The sequence below is a fragment of the Gossypium hirsutum genome, chromosome A05 (assembly GCF_007990345.1).
Source record: "Gossypium hirsutum isolate 1008001.06 chromosome A05, Gossypium_hirsutum_v2.1, whole genome shotgun sequence".
Taxonomy (NCBI): domain Eukaryota; kingdom Viridiplantae; phylum Streptophyta; class Magnoliopsida; order Malvales; family Malvaceae; genus Gossypium; species Gossypium hirsutum.
In genome coordinates this window covers 48052016-48063400 of record NC_053428.1, presented here as the reverse complement: position 1 = coordinate 48063400, position 11385 = coordinate 48052016, and the positions used below count along the sequence as shown (strand labels likewise).

Sequence of the window (11385 nt, the reverse complement as noted above, 5' to 3'; positions counted from 1 at the left end):
TTGTGAATTTTTTAATAGTTGCTCTGGCAACGACTGTAGCATCCCATAGTTCAGACCCGACTATCAGATCCGGCGAGGGATGTTACAATTACAAAGAGAAATATCATATGTTTTTAATTCAAACTTTTAAGTAATATTGTTTCATTCCTTGCACTTATTGCACGTAAAGAATGAAAAACAAAATTTTATTTTATGAAATATTATATTTAAAAATCAAATAAATTATTTATAAGTGTATAAATTCAAATTCTAAATGTGCAATTAATACTCTTAGAAAAAAATACCTATTATTCAATTTAAGAATATTACAGATATAAGAAAATATAAAATTAATTTAAAGTAATACAAAGATTTGATAACATTAACTCTTTATCCATTACATGCATTTATCAACTTAAATACTCAAATTGAAAAACTAAAAATGAGAGCAAGTATTTGTCATCTATATTGGAATAGACCTAAGAACTGATGAAACAATATAACCTTTAGTGACACCGGTTGATGTCCCAACTCCGTCGCCATGCTAGTACATGCATTGAGCAGTTCGAGCCATGTTCTTAGATAAATTCATAATAACTCGAGGGAAACGATTATCCAAAATTTCTTCATTGATCTTCTTCCATGAATTGCTTATCAGTTCTTTTACATGATTTCGTGCTTTTTCTTCTGATACTCCTTTTTCAATCATGTAACACTGCACTGCTTTCGGTATGTCTCCTCTCTCCATCTCAGCCTTCAAAATGAAAAAAATTTAGCACATCTAGAATTTAGTGACTAGCAAATTATGTATTGCAAATGAAGATATTACCTTGGAAGTACCCAGATCATCACTGAGTCGAGTAATGAGAGATGATCAGTAAAATAATTGAGAAAAATCCTTAAGACAATTTGGAAATTGATGAACAATGGAGTCTGCCTCCACAAAACAAAGAAGAACCAACCCTCCAAGACTTCCAATTGAAATCCATGCGTTCTTAATATATTCATCAAAAGTGGGAGTTTGACCTCCCATAAAACCATCTGGCTTCCGTGATGTGAGCTCTGGAAAGTACAACCCACTGCAATTGGCAAATAACAACAGCAAATCAGAGCCAATTCTATGAAATGTTAATTCTCAGGTTCTCCATGTTACCTGTTCTTTGATGTAGGGCAGAACGTCAAGGCCATGGTCTTTCAAGGTCTGTTGGGCTAATTCATTAGTAAAGTCTGAAATGGCTGAGAACATTACTCTCATGTATTTTGGAAGTTCTTGGACAGCCTTCACATCCCACCTATTGCAAATCCGTATAATCAATACGCCAATTTTGGCTGCTATAAAAATATTATAAAAGAAAGACTATATATTACCCGGTGACTGCTTTGGTGAAACATTCGAGTTCTTCAAGTGATCCATATATATCATAGATGTCGTCAACTACAGTTGCTAAGAATGCAGACTTAGTGAAGCAAATCCTGCATTTGGCATATTGGGGATCAAATCTCAAACCAGTAGCCCAGAAATATATTTCCATCAGTCGGCCTCGGCTGAAACTAAGCTTTTCCTTGAAGTTCAATTCCCTCCACCACCTATTTTTCATCCAATAAATAAAAATTCAATTTCGAAAAATAAAAACCATATATTATAAGTAAATTAATCTTACTCTGCAAGTTGTTTCAGTTCTTGTTGGTAAATTGGCTGGATAAGATTGTAGTCTAACTTACCCAGGTCAAGCAAAACTGAGTTGTTTGAATCATCCATGGCGTAGGAATCAATGAAGTTTCGTGCTTCAATCCTTTCCATACTCCAGTAAAGTGGAACTTCCAATGACCGCTGAACTTGCTTAGCCTTAACTTTCTCCAGTTTCCCTATTACATTCTTAAGATTTTCACTGCTACAACCCTTAGCTTCTTCAAGGATTTTTTCGCCTTGTATTGCCATGAATGAAGCTTCATTCAAGCTCAAAAGCCCTTCAACATCCCCACATAAGCTCCCCATGAACCGCCCATCACCACCTTTAAATTTCCCGAACATATCTGTTTAATTTTACCATAATAGTTAACAAGAAAAGAATATGTTAGGATCGGACCGATTAAACAACGAACAAGAAAAATAGCGGAATAAATTGAGAAATTAAACACATAAATTTAACGTGGAAAAACCCCTCCAAAGAGGATAAAAAACCACCGGTAAAGATAATTTTAATATAATGGCAAAAGAACGAAGAGTACAAAGATGGAGATGAAGACTAAACCCCGAAAACTCGAAAACAAAGAACCCAAAAAACGTAAACACAAAATTCTCTAAATGTGTTATGAGTTCTAATCTCTAATGGGTGTCATCTTTATAAGATTGTAAAAGAGCCTATTTATAGGCTAAATTCATAGGTCAAATAATAATAAAATAATCTAAACGAATCAGTGTTTGATTGAAACAAGTAAACAGAGTTTAACTGAAAGATTATTTTTCAAATTTGGCTGAAAATGGGAGTCATATTTAACAAATCTCCACCTTGACTCATATTTTCACAACGCCATCTTTGCCAAAGTCCGCCACGAGCCTATCTTGAACTATGCAAGGAATTAACTGAGTCGAATTTGTGCTTAGAAATTAGAAGACTTCTAGCATTCGACTTGTACACTGTAAATCAAAACTAACCCGGGTCTGATTTTCATGAACACAATGCCCTAACTTTTCAAAACCTGCATCCAAAAGAGAACCTCTCTTCAACGAAACGGTCATACCGTTTTCCCTCTTATGACCAAGTTGCCTCCGCTCCAAACGAGTTGACTTCAACTCCGTAACGAACAAGGGACGTCCGATTTCACCGATCACTGTAGAACCTTCTAGAATGTAAAGACTGCCGGTTCTTTTACCTTTTAACAAAATGAGAGCTCCACGAGATACTTTAATGCCGCTCGACTCGATGTTAATCCTGCATCCTTTCAAGTCTAAAATACTCATGGAGATGAGATACTTTTGTAAATTAGGTATATATCTGACATCTGAGAGTGTCCTAATCATCCCATCGTGCATCTTAATTTTAACAGTACCAATACTAATTACCTTACTAGATGAATCGTTTCTCATGCGCACAACTCCACCTTCAACCGAACTGTATGTGGAGAACCATTCTCTATTGGGACACATGTGGAAAGAACATCCTGAATCTAGGATCCACTCGGAAGTGAGTTTGGAGTTATCGCTTGTTGACACTAACAAGAAATCATCACCATTTTCATCGGCCAAATTAGCATCAGCTACATCTTCCTTGTTACTTTCAGCAGCTCTTTTATTTCACAGTTTATAACAATCTGCTTTGACGTGACCTAACTTTTTACAATAGCGACAAATTTTGTCTCTTTTCTTTAATGCTACCAAAACAGAAGCTTGCCTATCTGTCTTGCTATCCAAATAAAGCTCATTGTCGAGTTTGTCTTTACTCAACAAATGACCCTTCACATCTTCGAACGAGAGTTTGTCTTTGCCATAAATTAGGGTCTCCCTGAAAGACTTGTTTGAAGGAGGTAAAGAGCACAATAGCATAGCTTGATCTTCATCATCAATATGAACCTCAACATTCTTTAAATCATTTAAAAGAGTAATGAATTGACTGATGTGATTTCTAAGAAGCTCCTCTTCGTTCATGCGAAACGTAAATAGACTTTGCTTCAACACTAAACGGTTAGCTAGAGACTTAATCGCATAAAGAGTTTCTAACCTTTTCCACAAGGCAGATGAGGTCTTCCCCATCAATACCTTCTACAATACCGTATTTGCGAGGCACAGCAGGATTGCAGACAAGGCCTTTTCATCAAGCTCTTCCCATTCTGTTTTATTTAGATTCTCAGGCTTTTTCCCAGTAACAACCTTTTTCAAACCGGATTGAACTAGAATGGCCATCATTTGAACTTGCCACAGATTGAAATTTGTCTCACCATCGAGCTTCTTAATTTCAAACCTTGTTGTTGTCATCTCTGAATGAGCTGATCTATGAAAATTGAACTATCTCTGATACCACTTGTTAGGATCGACCCGATTAAACAACGAACAAGAAAAATAGCGGAATAAATTGAGAAATTAAACACACAAATTTAACGTGGAAAAATCCCTCCAAAGAGGATAAAAAACCACGGGCAAAGATAATTTTACTATAATGGCAAAAGAACGAAGAGTACAAAAGATGGAGAAAAAGACTAAACCCCGAAAACCAGAAAACAAAAAACTCAAAAAATGTAAACACAAAATTCTCTAAATGTGTTATGAGTTCTAATCTCTAATGGGTGTCATCTTTCTAAGGTTGTAAAAGAGCCTATTTATAGGCTAAATTCACAGGTCAAATAATAATAAAATAATCTAAACTAATCAGTATTTGATTGAAACAAGTAAACAGAGTTTAATTGAAAGATTATTTTTCAAAATTAACTGAAAATATGAGTCATATTTAACAAAATATAATTTGTTTGTAAGGTGACTGTGCTTAATAAGCTAACAACTTTGAAAGCATCCAGAAATAAACCAACCTTCAGTAATAGGATAGCAATCCTCTCGTAGGAGTCGAAAATGCAATGCGACTGTGGAAAGATTATTGGAGACAAGATTTAGATCCAAATTCAATTGATTCAAAGGCTGTTGAATCTGTTCCTGAAAATGGTAGGCCACTCCAAGCCTCTTCATCGAATCTATTAGCTTCAACAAGGCAGCCGTGTCATTCGTTGAGGCAAGCAATTTACTAACCGTTTGTTCCATATCCTCCAATTGTGTAGCATAGAGTTCGTACTAAAATTCAAAAGAAAAAGGGTTGTTACATGCAACATATATATAATAACATTTATCACAAGCCTAGCATGCAAAACAACTTACAGTGTATGGAGCGGTAAAGGATTGGATGGCGGTGGGATCCCAAATACTGGGATGATAGTTAGCGGATCGATGTTTCTCTTCATTCAAGGATTGGGATGTTGGTGCCATTGAGAAATAAGTTTGAGATTTGCTTATTTCTTCAATATATTGTAAGTTTTGAATTGCTATGGAGCTTGTCTGAACTTGGATCACCTTAGAGTTTGTGGACGGTCAAGATATTTATCAAAGTTAAGTTAAATAATAGCTTCCAATAATGCCTAAGTAAGACATGCATTCGTGGGAATGCTTCCCACTTTTTCTGAAAGTTTTGGTGCCCAACTTCTACATCTTATATGTGTAATAGTAGTACATGTTTTGGTGGTTTTTGACAAGTAGCCATCACTATAAATGTTCCCAAGTATAATGTCTTTAAGTGTCAAAAATAAAAAAAATAATTTATCTAGTGAGATTTTAGAGTGTTTAGAAGACTTTAGCGATTTTTGTGTTTTTGTGTAGCTAAATTCGACGTCCTCGTCGGTTGTTTGACACCCTTGTCAGTTGTGTTATAACATCTAGATTTAACATTTGGTTCAGACAATGATCAGCAATAATTGTATTCGATCTTTTCCATTACAGTTTAACGTTTAAACCGTAATTTATGATTAAACAATCTAATAATAAATATATCTTGTAATAATAATAATAATAATAATAATAATAATAATAATAATAATAATTGAGATGTATTTATGCATGCATGCGTCGTTGGCTCATAAATATAGTCACGTCAAAATTAATCTAACTGAAAGCTAGCCAGTTGAATTCTAAAATTAGGTTTGTTATTAGATTGGATTATTAGAGTAGGCAATATTTTATCAAGTTATTTTGTATTTTAGGTGGATTCAATTTCGTCTTATTTAAATTTCTTTTATTAGAAAATTATTTGTTTATCTAGGTTTAGTTACAAATAAAAATATCAATATAAAAATTTATTTTAAAATGAAATAAAAAGTAGGCTCAAATAAAAAAATGGAGTGGGAACCAACTCAACCGTGTCCTCAGTAAACCCAAATTGGTGGTCGTCGCATGGCATCTGTTCAGTTCTAACCACCTTTGAACGTAAATTAGATTTTAGTCAAAGATAAATAAATAATTCGGTATGCAATAAATAATAGAAATTTAGTACTTAAATTTTTTTAAAAATCAACTACATTAAATCATTAAACTATTACTAAGCTTTCATTATGGTCATTCAATTTCAAAAAGTTATAAATTAATTTTAAATTATTCAAAAATTTTATTTAAGCCATTGAACTATTCAAAAATTTATTTAAATCATTAGGTTGTTAAGTGTTTTTATTTTTAAAAGAGTTTGGTTAGCAACTCTAAGCTAATATTCGTTGATCAATATAGTAAATCAATACTCATCAACGAGTAAAAAAACATATCTTAGATCCAAGTTAATTTGACGATCAGTGTCGAATATTAAAGAATAAAATTGTTTGGATTTTAGTTTACAAGTTCTTGACGTTCAAAGTTGTTTAATGGAAAAAACTAAATTGTAAAAGAGAATGGGAAATAGAGTTTTCAATTGATGTAAGTGATGCGAACAGAGAGTGTCATATAGCAGAGATTTTAAAAGCCTAGGACTTAAATGAAACTTTTAAATAATTTAGTGACTATTTTGTAACTTTTTGAAGTTGAGTGACCTAAATGTAAACTTACTAATAATTTAGTGGCATTAATTGTAGTTTACCAAAAAAATGGAGTAAAGTGGATTAAAAACATAAAAAGAAATTAAATTGAGTCTGAAAACAATCACTCTTTTCCATAATAACCTTACTTGTCTGACAAAAAATTTAGATGTTACATAGAGACAGATGTTATACACCTATAACAATATTTAACATTTAGATCATATTTGATTTTTTTTCAAGATTTTTAAATTAAAAGCTATAAAATTCAGACAGGCCTATTTGCCCAAACATTTCTACTTTTCAAGCGAGCCTTTGAGCCTGGATCGTTGGATCGACCCATGATCGTTTCTAATCCTAGTTGGCAACAAAATGAACTTGATTTTTTTAGGCTTTATATTTTTAAAAAATGATGTAAAAAATCAACAATTTTTTGGTTAAAATGTTGAAAATGAAAAAAAAATGAAAATTGTGATATTTTGGTTCAAATTTCATTTTATGTATTTTTAAAAATTTTATATAAAATATAAAAGGACAAGAATATTTTTAAAATAGTGTCATATTAGCATGACATGGATTGCAAGCCAACATTATTAAAAAAATTAATGTTTTAGTCATGATATTCGTTAAAAAAGTTAATGGTAAAGTTTAACTTAAAAAAAAGGATAAAAAATTGTAAACATTAAAAACTGAATTTATTATTTTGCCTTTTATTTAATTCCTAATAACTTTATAAGATTGAAAAATATCTTTAATACTGATACAAAACTCTTGAATCAATATTTGATTACTTTTTCTTTAATCATCTTATTATAGATTCTAATCATATTTGATCTTTTTGACACAATACTTAGAACTACCCATAGTCCCTCCCTCATCCATAAATAGGAGGATAATGCGCTTCAGTGCATTTGAACTCACGTCCTCGTGCATTGGTAACAATATCCATATCAATCGAGCTAAGGCTCAATTAAAAACAGAAAATATTTTATTTAATGTATTTGGTCAACCTTTGTAACACCTCAAACCCGACCTAGACGTTATGGCTGAATCTGAATATGTCGCATGGAAGGGAATTTATTAAGCTGAAACCGTTTCTGTTTATTAACTTCTAATTATCCCTCGTCAATTTCAAAATCATTTTCTTGTTAATTTGATTCATTTATAAACGTATTCTGCAGCGGAAGTTTTTAAAACCATGATATTTAAAGAAAACCGTTTGCATTTAAGAAAACGTTATTTTTCATTAAACCGTGTTTTCATAGAGTTTTGCAGTTTAAAAGTCTATGAAAATAGTTAAGATGCCAAAATAAAGGTAAATAGTATAAAGTCCCTAATTACATTAAAAATAGCCCCATACTAGATAATGAAAAACATAAATGAAATTAAAACCGTTCAGTAGACATGTGGTTACCGTTGAGTCCTCCGCCGCACCGATCCGTCTAAGTCTGGGGATTACCTGAACAGATAAAATAGAAAGGGGTGAGTTTACGTAAACTCTATGTGTAATCACCACAGAAGACATGCATACAGTCAAACAATAGTCATCAGTCAAATGTAGTCTAGGCCTAAGCCCATTTCAGTTTTAGTAGCAGTTTGGGCCTTAGCGCATTCAGTTTCAGTATCAGGTATGCATCAATCAGTAAACAGAGTCCTACCCAACCAGCCTCTACATACCATCTCCGTCCATCCCTACACTCCATGTGGGTTTAAAACACACATCATCCTTACACTCCAAATAGTACCGAATGCGGCACATAATCAGTAAATTGCAGTTGAGCTACCAGATAATAGGCTTAAGAGCCTTTCAGTACACTTCCTCCAAATACCAATATCCCAACCCAATGCAATGCAACATACAATATATGACATGCTAATACATGAATATCAGTTATACAAATAGTTCAGTATTCATTCATATAATCATCATGCTCAATCTATATATCATAATATAGTTCACGCATTTAAGGGTCTAAGTAGTGCTTACCGATCCTACAATAGGTTCACATTCGACTTGGGTGACCCGTGCGACCTTAGAACACATTTTAGTTAAATGGGCTCACATGCTCATGTGGCCTACCCGTGTGGGCTCACACACCCGTGTGGCCCATACGGCCCAATTTGGCCTTGGCCGTGTGGATCACACATCTTGGCCCAGAATCTCACACGCCTATGTGGACTACCCGTGTGGACCCACATGCCCGTGTGGCCCACATGGCCCAAATTAGTCTAGCTCGTATGTCGCACACAGCCTACCTAGCCATCACATGGTCGTGTCTTGTGCGCACAGCCTGGCCTCGTCGATCACATGCTCGTGTTATGGCACACGACCTATCACACGGGCGACCACATGCTCATGTAGAATCGACAGTTTGTGATTTTGGCTTTCACCAAATCACATTTTCTGCATTTTCGGGTACATACTAGGTATCGATTTGCTGTGAAAACACTCTCGAGCCTTTCAAAGCCTAACATCGACATAACAACACCCGAAATCAGACTTAAAACACAATCAATTTATGACTACAAAATTGACAACAACTCAATTTGTACGATTAGCACTTACCCAAACACACCGAACATTATCAACTAGGATTCTGCAAAAGAAGAGCCCCGTTCTCCCTGATTCACTGCTGTCAAAACTTAAAATCAGTCAACGAAATGAATAAGTAGAACGATTTGTACAAGCTAAAGAACAAACACTCCAATCCTCGCGAGTATCTTGCCTTATACTTACGAAAACGCCCAATTACACGGTAGGATTGAAAATCTAGAATTGTTTAACGAATTTGACAGTATTTTGGACACGAGATAACAAAAGTATTTATTTTCCAGACAAAAAAAAAGAGAACGCCAACTTTTTGGGAATTTTCAAAAAGAAAAGAAATAAAGTAAAATAAAAGATTAACCCACTAATTCCTTAATTCACTATCCCACTTAACCACTACATCCACTACTTAGAATCCCACTCTTTCAAGACTCTAACAAGGAACTAAGCAAAAATATTACCAATCCTACTTGAGCAAGGATTCGAACACAAGACCTCCAGCAAACCCACACTTCACCTAACCACAATGCTAGCAGGCCCATTTTGATATATTTCTACAAATAATTAAATATAAGCCCACTTTCCAAACGCAAGGCTTAACTCAGAAAAATATCAAAATTTGCCAAAGATGAGGCTTGAACTTGAGACCTCTCACACACACCTAGAACACTTAACCACTGAGCAGATACACATTTGTGTCACATTTTGCAAAAGCCAAATAAAAATTTTGGGGCGTTACAACTCTACCCCATAAAAGAAATTCCAACCATGAACTTTACCTGATCAGAACAGATGAGGATAATCCTGACGCATCGCATCCTCAGGCTCCCACGTGGCCTCCTTAGTGATATGATTACACCATAACACATTCATTAAAGGGATAGAATTTTTTTGAAAAACTTTTACATCGCGTTCCAGAATCTGAACTGGCTCCTCCTCGAAGGTCAAATCTGGCCTAACCTCAATCTCCTCAACAGGAACAATATGAGTAGGATCAAAGCGGTAACGCCTTAACATCGAGATGTGAAATACGTCATGAATACGGTTTAACTCTAGAGGTAACTCCAACTGATAAGCGATTAGTCCCACTCACTTCAGAATCCAATATGCGAGATAAACCTAGGGCCTAACTTGCCCTTACGATTGAACCTTAGAACCTTCTTCCATGGCGAGTCTTTAAGAAACATGAAGTCCTTTACAGAATAATCAATCTCACGTCTCTTCATATCAATATAGGACTTCTGTCTATCAGAAGCCGCCTTCAGAAGATCCCTGATCAATCGAACCTTATCCTCCATCTCAGAAACCAACTTAGGACCCAAAACCCGTCGTTTACCCAACTCAGTTCAACATAGGGGAGTGCAACACTTATGTCCATACAAAGCTTCGTAAGGTGCATCTGAATGTTAGACTAGAAGCTATTATTATAGGCTAACTCCGCTAGTAGCAGATAACCCTCCCAACTACCTTAGAAATCAATAACACAACTCCTCAACATATCCTTCAGTATCTGAATTACCTCCTCAGCCAGACCATCGGTCTAAGGATGGAATGCAGTACTGAAGTCCAATCTCGAACCCAGAGCCTTGCGTAACTTTTTTAGAATCGAGACGTAAGAGGATCCCTAATAGAAATGATTGAGACCGGTACTACATGCAGTCTCACTATCTCAGAAATATAGAGCTTCTCCAACTTCTAAAGAGAATAGTGGGTCCTAACTGGAATGAAGTGTGCAGACTTGGTCAATCGATCTACGATGACCCAAACAGAATCCTTTTTAGTGGGTGTCAAAGGCAACCCACTAACGAAGTCCATCGTCACTCTCTCCACTTCCATAGTGGAATCTTAACTCAGCCTTAACCTGCTGGCATGTCAGACATCGTGCCACAAAATCAGTAACCTCACGCTTCAAACCTGGCCACCAGTACAGTTCTTGAAGATCTCAGTACATCTTATTCCCACTGGGATGAATAGCATAAAGGCTACTATGTGCCTCTTCGAATAGATTGCCTCAGATTAGCATCATTTGATTCACAAATCTGACCACAGAAATAGAGTACCCCATCATTATACAGCCCAAAGTCCGTAGTACTGCCACTCTCAACCTGACAGAACCGAAGAGCCAATGATTCATTCTTTAACTGCCTATCCCGAATCTATCCTATCCAAGTCAGTTTAACTTGAAGCTAAGCCAACAAAATTCCATCATCGAACAAACTAAGTCAAGCGAACATCACTCTCAGATCAGTCATCACCCTATGGCTCAACGCATCGACCACCACATTGGCCTTGCCAGGATTACTCAACACAGTCATAGTCCTTAG

The 11385-nt window shown here is 35.3% G+C and overlaps 1 pseudogene; it reads right to left on the bottom strand.

Annotated features, from left to right (window-relative positions):
- Nucleotides 1-442: 442 nt before the first annotated feature.
- Nucleotides 443-4948, bottom strand: LOC121229156 (probable terpene synthase 9; annotated as a pseudogene).
- Between the last annotated feature and the right edge of the window lie 6437 nt (nt 4949-11385).